General features: G+C 41.2%; 1 protein-coding gene across 3 annotated transcripts in view; it reads left to right on the forward strand.

The window, feature by feature from the left end:
- LOC117083092 overlaps nt 1–21,178 on the forward strand; it is a 358,101-nt gene that overhangs the window by 296,340 nt on the left and 40,583 nt on the right. Inside the window, exon 1 of one of the 3 annotated variants that reach the window (XR_004436936.1) lies at nt 3,317–3,369. The exons of the other annotated variants lie outside the window; for them this stretch is intronic. The gene's annotated coding sequence lies outside the window, so the exon portion shown is untranslated. Of the gene's footprint in view, nt 1–3,316; nt 3,370–21,178 lie in introns of those variants that run through there. 3 annotated transcript variants of the gene reach the window in all.

Below are 21,178 nucleotides of genomic sequence, written 5' to 3' on the forward strand. Positions count from 1 at the left end.
ATTTGTAGAATAAATAAACAAGGGGTGAAACAAATTGGAGATGTTATCATCCCTAAGAGCAGTGTTGTTCAGCAGAGCTGAGATGATGGAAATGTTCTACATCTGTGCTATACTATACAGCAGTCACTAGACACACATGGCTACTGAGCACTTGGGATGCAGCTAGTATGACTCAGAAAATGAATTTTTTATTTTAATTTTCATTAATTTAAATTGCCACATTGTGGCTACTGACAACTGTAGTAGACAGTGCAATCTAAGATTTTTGAGATGGTATCACTGTTGATGCCTTAAGGTTGACAGGCAGTCTTGATAAATTGAACTCCAAAGACTGATCACAGAATTCTCCTCTGCATTTTTTTCCCTAGTGTCCTCTCCCCTCTGTTCTTCAAACATCCTTTATCCTCCCACTTTACTTCATTCCAGCCTGTGGAATCAAGCCTCCTTTCTCACATGTGGCTCCAAAGTGATTTTCCCTACTCTTCCAACAGTGCCCTAAACAGTCCCTCCGGAAGTACTGAAGTAGTCAACAAACATCTAGTGTCTACTTGGGATGGAACACTGGCTCAGGTCCTGGGGAGGAGTGGAGGGGGACACAAAGACAAGTAAGACAAGGTATCTGTCTAATGATGAAGTGGGGGAGTTAGACTTACACACTAACTCATCGTAAGGGCTCAGTCAAAAGGATGGTGTTGGGGGAGGGCTGGGTGTCCAGGTCTGTAGTCTCAGAATTCAAAACTGGGGGTCTGGAGTGCCCACTTTGCAGAAATTGCTGTAAAATGGCACCAATTTTACTCACACTTGGACTAAAAGAATAAATGAAATCATAGCTTACTTTAAAAACTGAGCTTATGACAGACATGAGACAGTCTTACTGACATATAGAAAGAGACAACTGGCCTGGATAGAGGGAGCTTATATTTTACTCCAAAGGGCACATAACTTTTTACAGAAAAAGAATCAAAGAAATAGTAAATAAAAATCAGACTGACTCGAATATTTAAAAAGAAGAAAAAAAGTAGTGCACGTTAATCCTCCAATTCAGGGGCAATTACTATTCATATTCTCAACCCTAAGCAATAATTGGGGTAGTGAAAATGCATTTCTTTCCTCCCACCATTTGCATACTTGGAATCTCACTTACATTGTATGTAGGTTAGAGAAAAAAGATGCTGCTTTGTTTGGATTTTGCTTTTGCTGTGGAATCCATTAGAAAGCAATGTGCTTTGTATGTCAAAGAGCAGAAAGGTCCCCACTTCCTCTTTTCAAAATGTTTTTAGCAGAAGTCAACTACTGTATTTATTCCATGCAGTTCTCCATTTGATTACTCAATGTGTGCTAGCCACAGAAAAGCAGTGATTTTTTTTTTTTTTTAACCACAAAGGACTTTCTATCTTAGGATGAGTCTTATAGCGTCATACCTTTGAAAGTGAAATTTTTAGGCAGTTATCTAAACATCACTCTATAAGAAGCATTTAAACACATAGCAACACCCAGCTGATGTCTAAGTGCTTAAGTGCTTCATTTTTCATACAGATATATTATCAGTGCACAGGTAGAGTGACTGCGTCTTTGATTTCTCCAAACTTCCTAAAGTTTACTCTTTTCAATAAAAGTAGCTCCTTATGCGCAAAAATCAAATGAGATTTCACTTTGATGCCTAAGACTTTCCTTATACATTACATCACAGATTAGAAAGAAAAAGAAAACCCAAACAGCAAAGAACTAGATCAACTGTTCCAGTCTACTCTAGACTGAAGAAAATAGCTCCTAAGACGTTAACTCCCTGCTTGTGTGTTACCGCCACACTTTCCCAAAGTGTGTTCCTGAGAACACTAGCTCCATGGGTTGTAACACAAAGAAAGCATTCCATGGTGAATTCCATAAGCCCATTTGCTTGTGTAAAACGGTTGGGTTGTTTTCATAAACATTTTCAGCCTTCAGATGTACCCTCCACATCTCAATCCTCCTGCCACATAAGAAGTCATAATGCAAGCATGTCTCGGATCAAAATTCTAGCACATACACATATATTTAACAGCCATTAAGCACAATAAAACAGTAATGCATATACATTCTTGTAAGCTTAGGGAAGTCTCACATTGTCTTCGGGATCTTGCATAAACCCCTGCAGAAAATGTTCACTTTGCCTAAGACAGAGACCATGACTCTGGTGGCTGGACCATGTCAAGTGATAAAGCTTTCCATGAAGTGGGAATGCAGGACTTTGAATAAAGAGATTAGACTTTTCTGATTTACACACTTTGTTTGTAAAAATGGGGGGCCGGGGGTGCTCTGCAATTATTCTAGCCTACAACATAATTAGCCATCATCCATTTTAACAATAAAAAAGCATTTCTAATTTTCCTTGTGCAAATTAACAAAATCTATGGTCTCGATTATAATGGTGACATTCAAAATGTCTGAGTAACTACCTTTGCAGTTAGATTCTTGCTAAGGATGCTGCAAATGCTTTCTACATTTTCCTACTGGGTAGGCTAATGGTACTTTACACATGCATGTGTCCATATGCAAAACGCTACCCTATTTATGTTAAATGCTAATTAAATTTAATCACCACATTGATCCTATAACAGTCTTAGGTAAGTTTGGAAATCCTCTTGGGAATTCAAATAACCATAAACATGCCTAAGGCTCTGACAAGTCCTGCAAAAAGAAAAAGCACCTCGACTAAATCCAAAGGCTTTCACCTTACTTGGCCTTGGAAACCTCAGGTCACATGCATCTGAGGAAAATAATGATTCTGTATTCAGATAGCAACCTACTAATCTAAACAATATTTCCAAAGTCAAGACAACTCCTTACATAAGAATAAATGAACATTTCCATTCATAAATTACCCTCTTGTGAATTTAGTGTATGAGAATCTGTCCCTGTCTAACATGGTAAAATGAGTTTTTGAATCAGCAAAATTCAAGGTCACAGCAACCCCTCCTTGAGGGTGCAGTATAGTATCTACTAGGGGTGTGCTAAGATAAAAAACAAAGTGTCTACCATTTAATTTACTCTTCTTAATAATATACGATGGAGATGTTAGTGTCATCATTTTAAAAGAGAGGAAATGGAATCTTTTTTAAGAGACAGAGTCTTGGTCTGTCACCCAGGCTGGAGAGAAGTGGCATAATCATAGCTCACTGCAGCCTCAAACTCCTGGGTTCAAGTGATCCTCCCACCTCAGCCTCCTGAGTAGCTAAGAACTACAGGTGTGTGCCACCACACCCAGCTAATTTTTAGTTTTTTTTTTTTTTTTGTAGACTTGCGATCTCACTATGTTGCCTAGGCTGGTCTAAAAACTCCTGGCCTCAAGTGATCCCCCCGGCCTTGGCCTCCACAGTGCTGGAATTACAGGTATGAGCCATTGTACCCAGTCAGGAAATAAAATTGTTGAAAGACTAAACAAGTCTCTAAAATCATTGCACAATTAAGTAGCAGAATTGGAATTAGAATACAGAGTGGGCCTGTTTGAAAGCATCAACTATTAACCACCCTGCCATACATTTGAGGAGCAGACCCCACACTTGTAACCAAGCACTGGAATTTGTCACTCCTGCAAGTCAAGACTTCACCTATGAACTAGCCACCCTCTGCCAGCCCAGCTCCATGGATGTGCAATCTCTATAGTTGCACAGAGTCCCGTATTTGGTTTAGTACTTTGTTTTTGCTATCTTTAAATACTTAATAATTTTTAAACAAGAGGTTCCATGTTTTTATTTTTCACTGGGCTTCACAAATTACAGTCAGTGCTATCCATAGTACCTAAGCTATAATGAATACAAAGCTTTAAAATGCATAGAGTTTAGCTGAAATTGCTGCCCAGTCTGAAGGAAAGTCCTAGAAGCTAATTTTGGAAGATGTTGTTCAGCCCTAAGTTATGAAAAAATGTTCTGCCCTTTTACAATTCTAGCAGGAAGAGCTAAGTCCCCAATATTCAGCCTATTATGTCCCTGGTGAGAGTCTTCAAAACTCCTGAGCAACAATGCAAGAATTTCCCAGCCTCCAACATGTGACCTACTTCTACCTTATTAGGTCCAATAAACTGACCAATTAAATGTTTTTGTGATCACAGAACTTGTAACTACACGGTTCAAGATGCTTCAGATACATCACATTCTTTCACATTATGGCAGAAACTACTAGTTAAATAACTCAGCCATATGTATCTTCCTTGTCCACTCTGCACAAAAGAGACTGGAAAAAAGCTGGACACTTGCTTCTTTCCCATCCTCCTTTGCAGGTAAGCATCACTGCGTGACCCAGTTCTGGCCAATGAGATGGGAAGGAACTCTTCTGGGATGGAAAAAGCTTTTATCTTTGTTAATAAAAAGGAGAATGCCTCTACAGGAAAAGATCTTTTTCAATACCACTCTGTTGCCCACTTCCTGCCTTGATGTTGTTTGGAGCTACAGTGCCCATCTTGAGATAATGAGGTAAAACACATCACTATGAAAAACCAACAGCTGAATTTAGAATAGACAGGATGGAAGGGACCTGGTGATATTGTGGAGCAACTGAACCAATGCTGTGGACTGCCTAGTTAACCCATTACTTGTTTAAATCTCTGATAGGCTATATTTGTAAAATTTTGCAACCACAATTATTCGTAGTCTCAGCATACAACTTTGAAAAATGTGATCCCTTTGACAAGATAACATGCCTTCCATTACCTGCTACAGGTGACCCAGTTGTCTGGCTGTCGTGGGTAGCTCAGAACAGGCCTCTAAGGCACCTTGGCCCTCTCTCTGCTTTAAAACTCAACACCGGGGGCGGAGCAAGATGGCCGAATAGGAACAGCTCCTGTCTCCAACTCCCAGCGCGAGCGACACAGAAGACCGGTGATTTCTGCATTTTCAACTGAGGTACTGGGGTCATCTCTCTAGGGAGTGCCGGACAATCGGTGCTGGTCAGCTGCTGCAGCCTGACCAGCGTGAGCTGAAGCAGGGCGAGGCATCGCCTCACCTGGAAGCGCAAGGGGGAAGGGAATCCCTTGTCCTAGCCAGGGGAACTGAGACACACAACACCTGGAAAATCGGGTAACTCCCACCCCAATACTGCGCGTTAAGGAAACAGGCACACCAGGAGAATATATCCCATACCTGGCCGGGAGGGTCCCACGCCCACGGAGCCTCCCTCACTGCTAACACAGCCGTCTGCGGCGATCTATACGCAAGGCAGCAGCGAGGCAGGGGGAGGGGCGCCCGCCATTGCTGAGGCTTAAGTAGGTAAACAAAGCCGCTGGGAAGCTCGAACTGGGTGGAGCTCACAGCAGCTCAAGGAAGCCTGCCTGTCTCTGTAGACTCTACCTCTGAGGACAGCGCACAGCTGCAGTCCATTAGGGGAAAGAGCCGGGCCGTTGCAGACGCGAATGACTCTGTCTGACAGCTTTGGGGAGAGCCGTGGATCTCCTAACGCGGAGGTTGAGATCTGAGAACGGACAGACTGCCTGCTCAGGTGGGTCCCTGACCCCTGAGTAGCCTAGCTGGGAGACATCCCCCACTAGGGGCAGTCTGACACCCCACACCTCACAGGGTGGAGTCACCCCTGAGAGGAAACTCTTCCAAAGAAAGAATCAGACAGGTACACTCGCTGTTCAGCAATATTCTATCTTCGGCAACCTCTGCTGCTGACACCCAGGAAAACAGGGTCTGGAGTGGACCTCAAGCAATCTCCAACAGACCAACAGACAGTCCTTCTGACTGTCAGACGGAAAACTATCAAACAGGAAGGACACCTATATCAAAACCCCATCAGTACGTCACCATCATCAAAGACCAGAGACAGATAAAACCACAAAGATGGGGAAGAAGCAGGGCAGAAAAGCTGGAAATTCAAAAAATAAGAGCGCATCTCCCCCTGCAAAGGAGCGCAGCCCATCGCCAGCAACAGATCAAAGCTGGTCAGAGAATGACTTTGACGAGATGAGAGAAGAAGGCTTCAGTCCATCAAACCTCTCAGAGCTAAAGGAGGAATTACGTACCCAGCGCAAAGAAACTAAAAATCTTGAAAAAAAAGTGGAAGAATTGACAGCTAGACTAATTAATGCAGAGAAGATCATAAACGAAATGACAGAGATGAAAACCATGACACGAGAAATACGTGACAAATGCACAAGCTTCAGTAACCAACTCGATCAACTGGAAGAAAGAGTATCAGCGATTGAGGATCAAATGAATGAAATGAAACGAGAAGAGAAACCAAAAGAAAAAAGAAGAAAAAGAAATGAACAAAGCCTGCAAGAAGTATGGGATTATGTAAAAAGACCAAATCTACGTCTGATTGGGGTGCCTGAAAGTGAGGGGGAAAATGGAACCAAGTGGAAAACACTCTTCAGGATATCATCCAGGAGAACTTCCCCAACCTAGTAGGGCAGGCCAAGATTCAAATTCAGGAAATACAGAGAACGCCACAAAGATACTCCTCCAAAGAGCAACTCCAAGACACATAATTGCCAGATTCACCAAAGTTGAAATGAAGGAAAAAATCTTAAGGGCAGCCAGAGAGAAGGTCGGGTTACCCACAAAGGGAAGCCCATCAGAATAACAGCAGACCTCTCGGCAGAAACTCTACAAGCCAGAAGAGAGTGGGGGCCAATATTCAACGTTCTTAAAGAAAAGAATTTTCAACCCAGAATTTCATATCCAGCCAAACTAAGCTTCATCAGTGAAGGAGAAATAAAATCCTTTACAGATAAGCAAATGCTTAGAGATTTTGTCACCACCAGGCCTGCCTTACAAGAGACCCTGAAGGAAGCCCTAAACATGGAAAGGAACAACCGGTACCAGCCATTGCAAAAACATGCCAAAATGTAAAGAATATCGAGGCTAGGAAGAAATTGCATCAACTAACGAGTAAAATAACCAGTTAATATCATAATGACAGGATCAAGTTCACACATAACATATTAACCTTAAATGTAATGGACTAAATGCTCCAATTAAAAGACACAGACTGGCAAACTGGATAAAGAGTCAAGACCCATCAGTCTGCTGTATTCAGGAGACCCATCTCACATGCAGAGACATACATAGGCTCAAAATAAAGGGATGGAGGAAGATCTACCAAGCAAATGGAGAACAAAAAAAGCAGGGGTTGCAATCCTAGTCTCTGATAAAACAGACTTTAAACCATCAAAGATCAAAAGACAAAGAAGGCCATTACATAATGGTAAGGGATCAATTCAACAGGAAGAGCTAACTCTCCTAAATATCTATGCACCCAATACAGGAGCACCCAGATTCATAAAGCAAGTCCTTAGAGACCTACAAAGAGACTTAGACTCCCATACAATAATAATGGGAGACTTCAACACTCCACTGTCAACATTAGACAGATCAACGAGACAGAAAGTTTACAAGGATATCCAGGAATTGAACTCAGCTCTGCACCAGCGACCTAATAGACATCTATAGAACTCTCCACCCCAAATCAACAGAATATACTTCTTCTCAGCACCACATCGCACTTATTCCAAAATTGACCACATAATTGGAAGTAAAGCACTCCTCAGCAAATGTACAAGAACTGAAATTATAACAAACTGTCTCTCAGACCACAGTGCAATCAAACTAGAACTCAGGACTAAGAAACTCAATCAAAACCGCTCAACTACATGGAACTGGACAACCTGCTCCTGAATGACTACTGGGTACATAACGAAATGAAAGCAGAAATAAAGATGTCTTCGAAACCAATGAGAACAAAGATACAACATACCAGAATCTCTGGGACACATTTAAAGCAGTGTGTAGAGGGAAATTTATAGCACTAAATGCCCACAAGAGAAAGCAGGAGAGATCTAAAATTGACACTCTAACATCACAATTAAAAGAACTAGAGAGGCAAGAGCAAACACATTCAAAAGCTAGCAGTAGGCAAGAATAACTAAGATCAGAGCAGAACTGAAGGAGATAGAGACACAAAAAACCCTCCAAAAAATCAATGAATCCAGGAGTTGGTTTTTTGAAAAGATCAACAAAATTGACAGACCGCTAGCAAGACTAATAAAGAAGAAAAGAGAGAGGAATCAAATAGTCGCAATAAAAAATGATAAGGGGATATCACCACCGACCCCACAGAAATACAAACAACCATCAGAGAATACTATAAATGCCTCTACGCAAATCAACTAGAAAATCTAGAAGAAATGGATAATTTCCTGGACACTTACACTCTCCCAAGACTAAACCAGGAAGAAGTTGAAACCCTGAATAGACCAATAGCAGGCTCTGAATTGAGACAACAATTAATAGCCTACCCACCAAAAAAAGTCCAGGACGGGATGGATTCACAGCTGAATTCTACCAGAGGTACAAGGAGGAGCTGGTACCATTCCTTCTGAAACTATTCAATCAATAGAAAAAGAGGGAATCCTCCCTAACTCTTTTTATGAGGCCAACATCATCCTGATACCAAAGCCTGGCAGAGACAACAAAAAAAGAAGCCATGACAACAAAAATTTTAGAACATAATACTGCACCGATCCACATCATCAAAAGCTATGAATCAACGCATCCCTGGAGCACACTCAATAAATATCACACATCAAACTATATCACAGCCATAAAAAGACCAAGCCACAAGGCTGGTTCACATTCGCAAATCAATAACGTATCCAGCATATAAACAGAACCAAAGACAAGAACCACATGATTATCTCAATAGATGCAGAAAAGGCTTTTGACAAAATTCAACAGCCCTTTATGCTAAAAACGCTCAATAAATTGGTATTGATGGAACGTACCTCAAAATAATAAGAGCTATTTATGACAAACCCACAGCTAATTCATACTGAATGGGCAAAAACTGGAAAAATTCCCTTTGAAAACTGGCACAAGACAGGGATGCCCTCTCTCACCACTCCTATTCAACATCGTGTTGGAAGTTCTGGCTAGGGCAATCAGGCAAGAGAAAGAAATCAAGGGTATCCAGTTAGGAAAAGACGAAGTCAAATTGTCCCTGTTTGCAGATGACATGATTGTATATTTAGAAAACCCCATTGTCTCAGCCCAAAATCTCCTTAAGCTGATAAGCAACTTCAGCAAAGTCTCAGGATGCAAAATTAATGTGCAAAAATCACAAGCATTCTTATACACCAGTAACAGACAAGCAGAGAGCCAAATCAGGAATGAACTTCCATTCACAATTGCTTCAAAGAGAATAAAATACCTAGGAATCCAGCTTACAAGGGATGTAAAGGACCTCTTCAAGGAGAACTACAAACCACTGCTCAGTGAAATCAAAGAGGACACAAACAAATGGAAGAAATACCATGCTCATGGATAGGAAGAATCAATATCGTGAAAATGGCCATACTGCCAAGGTTATTTATAGATTCAATGCCATCCCCATCAGCTACCAATGACTTTCTTCTCACAGAATTGGAAAAAACGGCTTTAAAGTTCATATGGAACCAAAAAGGAGCCCGCATTGCCAAGACAATCCTAAGTCAAAAGGACAAAGCTGGAGGCGTCACACTACCTGACTTCAAACTATACTACAAGGCTACAGTAACCAAAACAGCATGGTACTGGTACCACAACAGAGATATAGACCAATGGAACAGAACAGAGTCCTCAGAAATAATACCACACATCTACAGCCATCTGATTTGACAAACCTGAGAGAAACAAGAAATGGGGAAAGGATTCCCTGTTTAATAAATGGTGCTGGGAAAATTGGCTAGCCATAAGTAGAAAGCTGAAACTGGATCCTTTCCTTACCCCTTATACGAAAATTAATTCAAGATGGATCAGAGACTTAAATGTTAGACCTAATACCATAAAAACCCTAGAAGAAAATCTAGGTAGTACCATTCAGGACATAGGCATGGGCAAGGACTTCATGTCTAAAACACCAAAAGCAACGTCAACAAAAGCCAAAATTGACACATGGGATCTAATTAAACTAAAGAGCTTTTGCACAGCAAAAGAAACTACCATCAGAGTGAACAGGCAACCTACAGAATGGGAGAAAATTTTTGCAACCTACTCATCTGACAAAGGGCTAATATCCAGAATCTACAAAGAACTCAAACAAATATACAAGAAAAAAACAAACAACCCCATCAAAAAGTGGGGAAAGGATATGAACAGACATTTCTCAAAAGAAGACATTCATACAGCCAACAGACACATGAAAAAATGCTCATCATCACTGGCCATCAGAGAAATGCAAATCAAAACCACAATGAGATACCATCTCACACCAGTTAGAATGGCAATCATTAAGAAGTCAGGAAACAATAGATGTTGGAGAGGATGTGGAGAAATAGGAACACTTTTACACTGTTGGTGGGATTGTAAACTAGTTCAACCATTATGGAAAACAGTATGGCGATTCCTCAAGGATCTAGAACTAGATGTACCATATGACCCAGCCATCCCACTACTGGGTATATACCCAAAGGATTATAAATTACTCTACTACAAAGACACATGCACACGTATGTTTATTGCGGCAATATTCACAATAGCAAAGACTTGGAATCAACCCAAATGTCCATCTGTGACAGACTGGATTAAGAAAATGTGGCACATATACACCATGGTATTATGCAGCCATCAAAAGGATGAGTTTGCGTCCTTTGTAGGGACATGGATGCAGCTGGAAACCATCATTCTTAGCAAACTATCACAAGAAGAGAAACCAAACACCGCATGTTCTCACTCATAGGTGGGAACTGAACAATGAGATCACTTGGACTCGGGAAGGGGAACATCACACACTGGGGCCTATCAGGGGGAGGGGGGAGGAGGGAGGGATTGCATTGGGGAGTTATACATAATAAACGTCATGCACATGTACCCTAGAACTTAAGTATAATAAAATAAATAAATAAATAAATAAATAAATAAATAAAAAACTCAACACCAAACTGTATTTATTCTTGTAGTACTGCCTATGTCTTAACATGCATCCCAACCCCTGGCACAGAGCCTGGCACTGGCAACCTCTTGGGAAATTTGTTAAATGAACTGATAGTGTAGCATTCTGTCACTTTCCTCAGTGACAAAAGTCTCATTCTTTGAAAAATGTTCCTTTTGCAACTGAATTTAAAAATGAAATACCTACCAACTACCACTTAAAGTTTTGCTAGGTGACGGCTTACCAAAAACATAAAATAAAATAGAAAAAAAGGAAAAATACTCTTGTGTGATGATTGAGGAATAGTGAGCAGAAAACTGATTGATTTCTACAAGGCATCATTGGTCTATGCCAATGGCCAGTAGGATGTGGTTGGTGTGGTGTGCTGTGGAGTGGAACAGAAGTCAGAAGCAAAGGCTATGGTGCCAAAATACTTGGGTTCAACTCCCAGCTCTGTCATTTACTCACTGGGTGCCTTCAGCAAGTTTTCTCTCCTCTCTGAGCCTTGGTTTCCTTATTCTAAAATGGGGAGAGTGTCTAAGAAAGGTTGTAGGAGGATTAAATACATAAGAGAATGAAAACCTGTAACGTGCTTACCACAAGCATGATATTTAGTAAGTATTCAATAGATTTTAGTTATTGTTTTTCATCTCAAGTGCTACCTGGGACTTACCTCTCAAAAATTTTCAGAGCATTGAACACATCTAATATCTATCTTAGAGAAGGCATACAATAAATATTTAATAAAAATCAAATTAAAAAAACAGTAGGTAACCATGGATCATCTCTAAATAGAGATGATCATTTTATCAGACCTACATAGTATGTTAGAGCTTGGGGTCCAGAGTCTGATGGCCTAAATCTTCCTCACAGTCCAACTTTCAGTTAATCTCACAGCACCTCAGTTTCCTTAATTGAAAAACAAGAATAATAATAGTACCTTCCCTATAGGGGCTTTAGAGAAGTGAGTGGGTTCTGCCTAATATCCGACACAACAAGTAGTCCATAAAGGTTGGCTCTTTTTAATCCATCCCACAGGAAGCTCTGATGTGCTATGCTGGGTAGAAAAGTATATTTTATAAAAGTGTCCCTGTTTTGCTCTCTGAAACCCTGTTGAAACCTTTTGACATTCAGCTACATGTTAAGCACTGGGGCAGTCTTGGAGTTTTTCCGCCATCTGTGTAACTGTGAATCTTAACGTGCTAAGTATATAACATATACACATCACCGCTCATGTAATAAAGCAAATTTTTCCACACAAAGGTAGCAGAGTTCTCATTTGCCAGCTCAGATCTAATTAGCTCTCTCAATACAATTTGCAAGTTGGATCCTCGCAAATCATTTGGGGAGCACTTGCTCTGGTGAGGTAAGAGGAACAGTAGGCCCATTCTGGAGTTTGCCAGAGATACTGCATACGGCAGCAAAATTGTATCTCTTCCTTCCCCTATGAAATCCTAAAAGCATCTCTTCCCAGATGGCTGCAGCTACGGGCATCTTCCTTCCTTCCACAGTTAGAAGAAGATTGTAGGGGTTTAGTAACAAACTTTTATGGAGACTGGGGAGGCTAAAGGAAGCCGGTGCAAAAGAACATCTTATACGAGGGGAGACAGTCAACAGGCAGAACCAAGCCCTCACTGAGGTTCCGGTGGCACAGACAGGAAAATTTAAGGGAGGTCAAATGAACATCATTTGTGGGCAAGAGGTAGATCTCCTGCAGGTAGATGACAATGGTGTGTGGAGGAACTTTATTCTAGAGCAACTAAGCATAAAGAAATAGTGGGAAGCAGAATCCCAACTCAGGGGAAAAGGATGTAAGAACATTTATTACATTTGCCTACCCAGTGTTCATGCTGTCCCTGTTTTGATAGCGAAACTTCGGTGTCCTTTGGGGAATCTTCTAGGTTATGTGTTTAAGGTGTTGCAGAAACCGTTCCCTCGACTGGTGGGGGTGGGAGGGACAAATGACCCAGGTCCAGCCAGAGGGAATTTTTGGAGCTTTTGCTGAAGTAATTTAGAAAGTCACTTTCGTTCTCTGTGGAAGCTAAGCTGGCAGGATATGACCCCAGGGCTGCTGGGACATCCCAAAAGGAATCTGCTTGAGAATGAAACCAATGCAGAGGAAGGAGTGAAGAGGTGAAAACAGGCAGGTCGGTTGGATCAATGTTCAGGAGTCTGCATCCAGCCAGCCATGCATCCCCTGGACTTTTCAGTCACAAGGCTGGTAAATTCCCTTTTTGCCAAACTCAGTTGAAGTTAGTTTCTGTCACTTGCAAGTGAAACATAATCTGACTCATCACTGAGGTAAAGGGGAAGACATACCTATTTATAGGATGTGACAATTTTTCCTCAACCGAGTCTTTAATGGGAACTCTGTCTTGGTCTACAGTGACCATATTTTCCCAACCATTTCCCTGTAGAATCAGGATATCTGCTCAAACAGAATTTTACTAATAGAATGATGGAACAGAATGTTTGAAAATCAGAACTATTCTGAAAATCCGGGACATGTGAAGGAAACTCATGTCCTGAGAGTCATAATCACAGTCTCATTACCCGAGTGAACTCCTGAGGCATGCATTTCAAACTCACATTTCTCCATTTAGTAATGGGGCTAAAAATATCTTGCTGATACTCTCTGGCTACAGAGTAAAACACATTGCTCAAGGAGCCCTTGCCCCACCTCTAAGCTAGCTAGCCAATGTTTGGACCCTGCAAAGAGTACCAGATGTACAATTCAGCCCTCCTGCCATCTTGGCTATTTAGGAGTCACTCAGCTCAGTAACTTGGTTCCTCAGAATCTCAATAATCACTTGACCCTGTAGAGGTGACACGCTGTGCCTTGCTATGCCTTAGAAACGTACTCGTAAGAAGCAGTGCAAAGCCACATGTTCACTGCCATCCTATGGTCTATATATTGTATATGACCACTTCAGAGATGATCTATCTTCAGTTCTTATGGGTAGGCAGTTGGCAAGGGGAGCATAATACTTTAGCTTCTGGTATAACTGATGGAATCATTATTATTATTATTATTATTATTTTGGAGATGGAGTCTCGCTCAGTTGCCTAGGCTGGAGTAAAGTGGCATGATCTCGGCTCACTGCAACCTTTGCCTCCTGGGTTCAAGTGATTCACCAGCCTGAGCCTCCCAAGAAGCTGGTATTACAGGTGCCCACCACTACACTTGGCTAATTTTTGTGTTTTTAGTAGAGACAGGGTTTCACCATGTTGGCCAGGTTGTTCTTGAACTCCTGACCTCAGGTGATCAACCCGCCTCAGCCTCCCAAAGTGCTGAGATTACAGGCGTGAGCCACCATGCCTGGCCATTATCTTGCTTTTGTAAATCAACAGGACAATTGCTGGATTAAGCACTTACTGTGTACCAGGCACCATGTTAAACATTTTACATTTACCAGTTAAATATTCATAAAACCCCATGACATAGAATCTACTGATGTCTCCAATTTACACCTGAGGAAACCAAGACTCAGAGTAGCTGAGCAAAATTTACACACTAACAAATACTGGAGCCAGAGCTATATTCTAGAGTCATCCCCTTTTCCTCTCACAGACCACGTTCTTAATGTTTCCTACTATATGTTCAGACTCTTAAAAGAAATTTGCTATTTTTACTTTGAAACATACATTTTTCACATTAAAAAAAATTTCCCTGCTTTTCCTGAGCTGTAGAATTTTTATTTTTATAACTTTTAGTAAGATAACTTTTAATAAGAAATTTTGGAAGTAACTGATTAGGCCCAAGCATAGCAGGAGTACAAAACATAATATTTACTTAGTGCCTTCCCTGTGCCTGGCACTGTGCTGGGCTTTGGGAATACAGCAGAAAACAAGGTGTCTGACCTCATAAGCAGCACAGATAGAGAAGCAATGACAAACACAGGCTAGTTGTATTCTAGGGGAAACCGAGAATTAGAAAGTCAGATGCTTTCATTCTCGTATCTGCTTGCTGTAAAGCCAGTTGGTGACAGACACTTGGCAGAATTGTTTGCCCTTCGGGACCCCCATTTTCTAATCAGCCAGGGTAAGCTAGATGATCTCCAAACCCCCCTCCAGCAATGCAGTTTGTTGAGTCTCAGATTCTCTTCCTGGGTTCTTCGAGAGTAAGTTATGTAGGTCAATACATACTAGAGTATAGTTGTCAAACAGTGAATATCAGAAAAACCTGGGAGCCTGTTAAAAACAAAAACCTCCAGACCCATAACCAGAGAGCTGGATCCAGAAACTCGGGGATGGGGCCAAAAATCTGCATTTTTAGTAAGTCTTGCAAGAGATTCCGATGCACCAATTCTGGTTTGAAACCCTAGTATTCAAAGCAATGACAGCACAAGGGACCTTATCAGAAATGCAGAGCTGGGGTCCTGTCCCAGATCCACCGAATCAGAATCTGCAGTTTACTTTCTTTCTGTATGGATGCTAAGCTGGTAGTGTATGTGCCCAGGGCTGCTGAGGACACTCTATGGGAATGATGCTCATGTGCACTGAAATGTCCTTAGAAAGGTCCCAACCTGGTCAATTTCAATACTATGATCAACACTGATACCAAAGAAATCATATTACCTGTTATCTTTTAGTCATTAGTTTAGCTTTTCTGATGGGAGGCTTTTTGAACCAGGAGAAATGTGCAACTGCTCCTTTTGAAAGCATGGTCTGGAACAGTGTTTTTCAAATTACATTTGGCAGAGCCTTAGGCTTCAGTCTTGCAGGGCCACCTGGGGACAGGGATTGTGTGAGGCAGCCTGGACTGAGCTGGCCTCCAAGCTACAAACTCTACTTCAAACAGAACTGCTCCACTTTGATCAGTTTTAGAAATTGGGATTACAGTTTGATTCCCTTTGAAAAGAGAGTTTTGCTGCTTTAACATTTTTCTCAATCAGCATGGTCCTCCACAGGCTCCATCAATGCCATTGGTACCTTTCCCATATAAGCCAAGAGATGGGCTTAGGGAATGAACCTGATTCCCTTTTCCTCTGTGCTTCCCTTGGGGACAGAGATGTGACCTTCAAAATGTCAAAACCCACTCCTATTCCCAGGAGGACTGTTAAGTTACTCTCCCTATTCTATTTTAATGTTCAATGACCAAGGCAGACGCTAATGTGGAAAATTCTGAATTTGCCTCATTTACCATTCCTAGTTTGTCCCCTAACAAAAGTTCCATATATCTTTTCTTATAAACCAAAAAGTTCCCACCAGTCATTGGAACTTTGATATTTAAGGTAAAAAGCAGTAGTCTGGATCTTTCTTTTTAGACCAAGTGTTTTGGGGATATCTTCAGTGATTAGTATTGCTTGGTGCATCTAGATTTAAAGGCTCGGAATTAACCTAAGTGAGAAAGTGCAAGAGACCCACTGGAATCTTGGGAGTAGGATCCGGGTATCAGCACTTTATTTCAAGGTGTCTATATGATTCCAATGTGTAAATGAGATTGAGAGCCATTGCCCAGTAGACTAGATTTGGAAGCACTGGAAATTGAGTCCTGTAAGACACATGCTCACCAGTCCTCCTCCTTCCTGTCTTGGTCCCCTCTCTCCTGCGTCAGGGGACCATTTATTCATTCACTCACTCATACATTCATTCACTCAACAGTTACTTAATAGTCATCTGCTACATCCCAATTTGGGACTAGGAATTAGAAATTCAGAAGTCTTGTCCTTGTGGAACTAACAGTACTACAAACAAAATGATAATTTTTAAAAAGGTTTTAGGTATAAAAATGTATAGCTATAGGCTGGGTGCGGTGGCTCATGCCTGTAATCCTAGTACTTCGGGAGGCTGAGGTGTGCGGATCACAAGGTCAGGAGATCGAGACCATCCTGGTTAATGTGGTGAAACCCCATCTCTACTAAAAAAAAAAAAAAAAAAAAAATTAACCAGGCATGGTGGCGGGCGCCTGCAGTCCCAGCTACTTGGGAGACTGAGGCAGGAGAATGGCATGAACCCGAGAGGTGGAGCTTGCAGTGAGCCGAGATCATGCCACTGCACTCCAGCCTGGGTGACAGAGCAAGACTCCATCTCAAAAAAAAATAAAAAAATTTTAGCTATAAGGAAGGCACAACAGGGTGTCAGTATAGTATGCAGACATAGCCTCTCTAAGAAGGTGATATCTGGGTTTGGAGTTGACACCCAAATTCTAAGACAGGAGGAGCTACAGGAAGATCTGGGGGAGCAAAATCTTAAACAGTAAGAGTAATAAGTGCAAATGTCCCCAAATAGGAATGAGCCTTGTATAGTCAAAGGACAGATAGAAAGGTCAGGGTGGCTGGAGCAAAGCAAATGTGTGAGGAGTAAAGCACAGAAGGAAATGACATCCTGTGGTAGCTGAGAATCAGATTGCATAAGTCTTTACATGCCATAAAAAAGATAGTGGAAGTGATAATGTCTCAAATAACTTTAACAGTGGGAAAATATCTACTGAAAGACCGTACCAGTCACATGAATCATGACCTATATTGTAATGCAATGGTTTTCAGTTACATTTCACTTGAGTTTTTGGAGGGGGAGGAGCAGAGTTGGTACTGTTCTTGGGGACACATAAGAGAATTGCCTGGAAGAGGAGTTTTTTCAAGATGTATGGCACCCACATCACCCATCTTCCCCATAGACGTGATTTTTTTTCACACTGCCCTAGTGGTGGGACCGCTACCCATATTGAGCTACTCCTCACAGGAGTGGGATATATTCACTGGCATCCAAAACCAACCATATTCATGCTTAGGATTTTCATTCACCCTAAACTGCAGTCCACTTCATTCACTCTAAGTTTTAGACATCTGTACTCTCTGAATCTCTCTACCAAGAGGTCCCACAGCACCTCAAACACAAGACCAAAACTCAACTTATCTTTATCCATAAAATGGCTGGTTTCTCCTCCTATAATCTATGTCAGTATCAATGTGACTCCAAATTAGCAAGTAGTGGATGTTCACTACATAACTGTCACATGAATAAATGAATCAACTTCTGGACCCAAGAGAGAGGAGACTAAGATAGGAAGGAGGAGGGCTGGTGAGCATATGTCTTACAGGACTACATTTTCAGTGCTTCCAAATCTAGTCCACTTGGCATTGGCCCTCAACCTCAGCAGCACATTCGAATCATCTAGGGACCTTGAAATAAATATTGATGCCTGGGTCCCACTCCCAGATATTCCTGTGCAATTTGTTAGGGTGTGGTCAAGGCATCATGACTTTTCAGAGCTCCCCACTGGATTATCATGTGCATCCCAATTGAGACCCACTTGTTAGTTGTTATTAAACCTGAAGTAATCTTTTCCTGGGCCTCTTGCATCTTCTTTCTTAATTGAATTCAGTGACACTCTAAATCTAGAGCTACCAAACAATGCTAGTCACTAAAGGTAGCCCTAAAATTCTTGGTCTAAAGAAAGATCCAGATTGTTGATATTACCTTAAGTATTAAAATCCCAATTGACTGATGGGAGCACTTTGATTTATAAGAAAAGGAACATGGGGCTTAGGAGACAAACTAGCATGGTATATGAGCTCTCCCTTATCGCTTTCCTCACACTTTCTAAATTTTCACAAAAGTCTCCCTCACTATATTCAGTCTTAGAATAGGAACATAGTTTATCTTTGTAAAATCAATCAAATTCACCAAATATTCCCTCCTTTGCTGTCATTATTGTCATTTTTATCTTAGCAGACTGCAAATATCCTATGAGCACAAACCAATACTGCTTTTATATCTGTTAAAAGAAGGATCAAAATTACTGTGCCATGTCTGCTAAGCACCTGCAGACCTTGGAATTACATAGGCTGGAGTTCAAATCTCAGCTCTATTATAATTTAATTGGACTGGAGGAAATCACTTAGTCTCTGTTTCCTCATCTGTAAAATAAGCATAATGATAGCCCCTATCTTACAGAGATTTAATGAAAATGAAATAACAAATATTCCTGTTCTCTACTGAGGCATAAAAATTACCCCAACATTTAGTGGCTTAAAACAATTGATACTATCTTGTATGGTTCTGGCAGTTGATAGGCTCAGCTAGATAGTTCTCCCTTAGAGTGTCTTTACATGGTTGCAGGCAGTTGGCATTTAAGACTGGATCATCTGATGGCTTCTTCACTCATATGTCTGGTGCCTGGGCTGGGATGGCTAGAATAGTTGATGGTGTCTAGTTAATTTTCTCTATTCTCTTGTGGCTACCTTGGGCTTCCTCAAAGCATGGTGGGTTCAAGGTTGCTGACTTCTCACATGGCAGCTGGCTTTTCTCTGAATGAGTGTTCCAAGAGACAGGAAGTAGAAGCTGCTAGTCTATTAAGCCCTAGAAACAGTCACAGCATCACTTCCTCCATATCCTCCTGCTCACTGCTGTTACAGTGCTCAACTGGCTGCAAGGGGAAAGGTCAGAGACTCATCTCTCAATAGAAATGTTGATACATTTCTGGCCATGTTTTGTCCGCCACAATATGTAAAGCCTAAGGTGCAATGTCTGGCACATCTTAAGTTACAGTATTTCAAACAGAATCTATTACAATAATAACTAAATATTATCCTAATCACCTTATACTAATGTCCCTTAATATTTTTATAAACATAATGGAATATAGTATCAGCAACTGTGGGGAGGAGGGGACAGGAAAGAGTGACGATTATAATCATTGAAAATAAACATTTACCTCCTTGTCTGAGGCACTGAGTCACTCTCAATTTGTTGGGCACCATGGGACTGTAGGAAATTGCTGTCATAATCCTTTCAATGCAATCATCGTGAGGTCACACAGAAGAAGGGGCAGGCAGGGAGACCCATCTCATTGCCAATGCAGGATGTGCTGAGTGCTTTTGTGTAAAAGGTGGCACCAAAAGGAAACAGGATGTGCCAATGTGACACTGAGTCACTGAGTGAAATCATAGCTTCTAAGGTTCTGATGCCTGCTGGGCTGGGAGCAATGAGATTGGCCCAGTGTCCTATCCCTTCCATGGAGAAATCAAGGAAGTTTAGTCTCAGGACATATATTTGGAGAGGAGAGAACTTACTGTTTCAACTACTTTCACCATATAAGAGTATTGTATTAGTACCTTTTCATGCTGCTGTGAAGAACTGCCTGAAACTGGGCAATTTATGGTGGAATGAGGCTTAATTGACTAACAGTTCTGCATGGCTGGGGAGGCCTCATGAAATTTACAATCATGGCAGAAGGGGAAGCAAACATGTCCCTCTTCACATGGCAGCAGGAGATAGTAGTGCAGAGTGAAGAGAGGGAAAATCCTTTGTAAAATTATCAGATCTCCTCAGAATTCACTATCATGAGAACAGCAGGTGGGAACCACCCCCAAGATCTAATCAACTCCCACAAAGTCCCTCCCCCAACACATGGGGATTGCAATTCAGATCGCAATTCAAGATGAGAGTTGGGTGGGGACACAGAGCCAGACCATATCAAGTATTATACTGGATTCTTTTTAGGGCAAAGATGATCCACTATTTTTCTTGAAATGTATTATGAGAAAAAAAGCAAAATGAGCCAAGCTAAGCAAGTAATATATCAGACTTAAAAATAATTCTTTGTGTTGGCCAAGTTGGGTTTGTCCCAAGTATGTAAGGTTAATAGACATTAGAAAATCTAATTGTTACAATTCACCACATTAATATATTGTAATAGTCTCTAAAGGTGACCTTTGGCATCACATCCCTAGAAGTTCCTCCCTCACTGAATATGGGCTGACCTGTGACTTCTGTAACCAATTGAACATAGCAGAAGAGAAGCTGTGCCTATTCCAGAAACATGCCTCAAGAAGGCTTGGTAGTCTTACTTTTGCACTTTGGGATCCCTTAGCCACCATGTAAGAAGTTCACCTATCCAACTGGGAAGACCTTGTAGAGACCACATAGAGAGAATGAGGCCTGAGACTACAAGGAAAGGACAGCCTCACTCATTTCATGATATCAGCTATACTGAGATTTCTAGCCATCCCTACCTAGGCACAAGACATGTAATGGACCATCTTGGACAGTCCCACATCCAAATTAAACTTCCAGATGTTTGCAGCCCCAGACATTGTCCCACTGCAATGGCAAGAGAGCACCCAAACAAAAGCAAAGAACCATCTTGCTGATCCCTCTCACCCACAGATCTGTGAAAGATAATAAAAATGGTAGTTATTTCAATCCACTCGCTACTTGCATAGTTTGTTGTAAAATAATGGACAATGATAACATATTAAAAGAAAATAATGTAACAGGTTATCTTTAAGCTTACGGAGAACAGATAACCCATTTGGAAAAAAATCTACATTTATTCATGATTTTAAAAAAT

This window comes from Trachypithecus francoisi, unplaced genomic scaffold (genome assembly GCF_009764315.1).
Source record: "Trachypithecus francoisi isolate TF-2019V2 unplaced genomic scaffold, Tfra_2.0 Lachesis_group0, whole genome shotgun sequence".
NCBI classification, from domain to species: Eukaryota; Metazoa; Chordata; class Mammalia; order Primates; family Cercopithecidae; genus Trachypithecus; species Trachypithecus francoisi.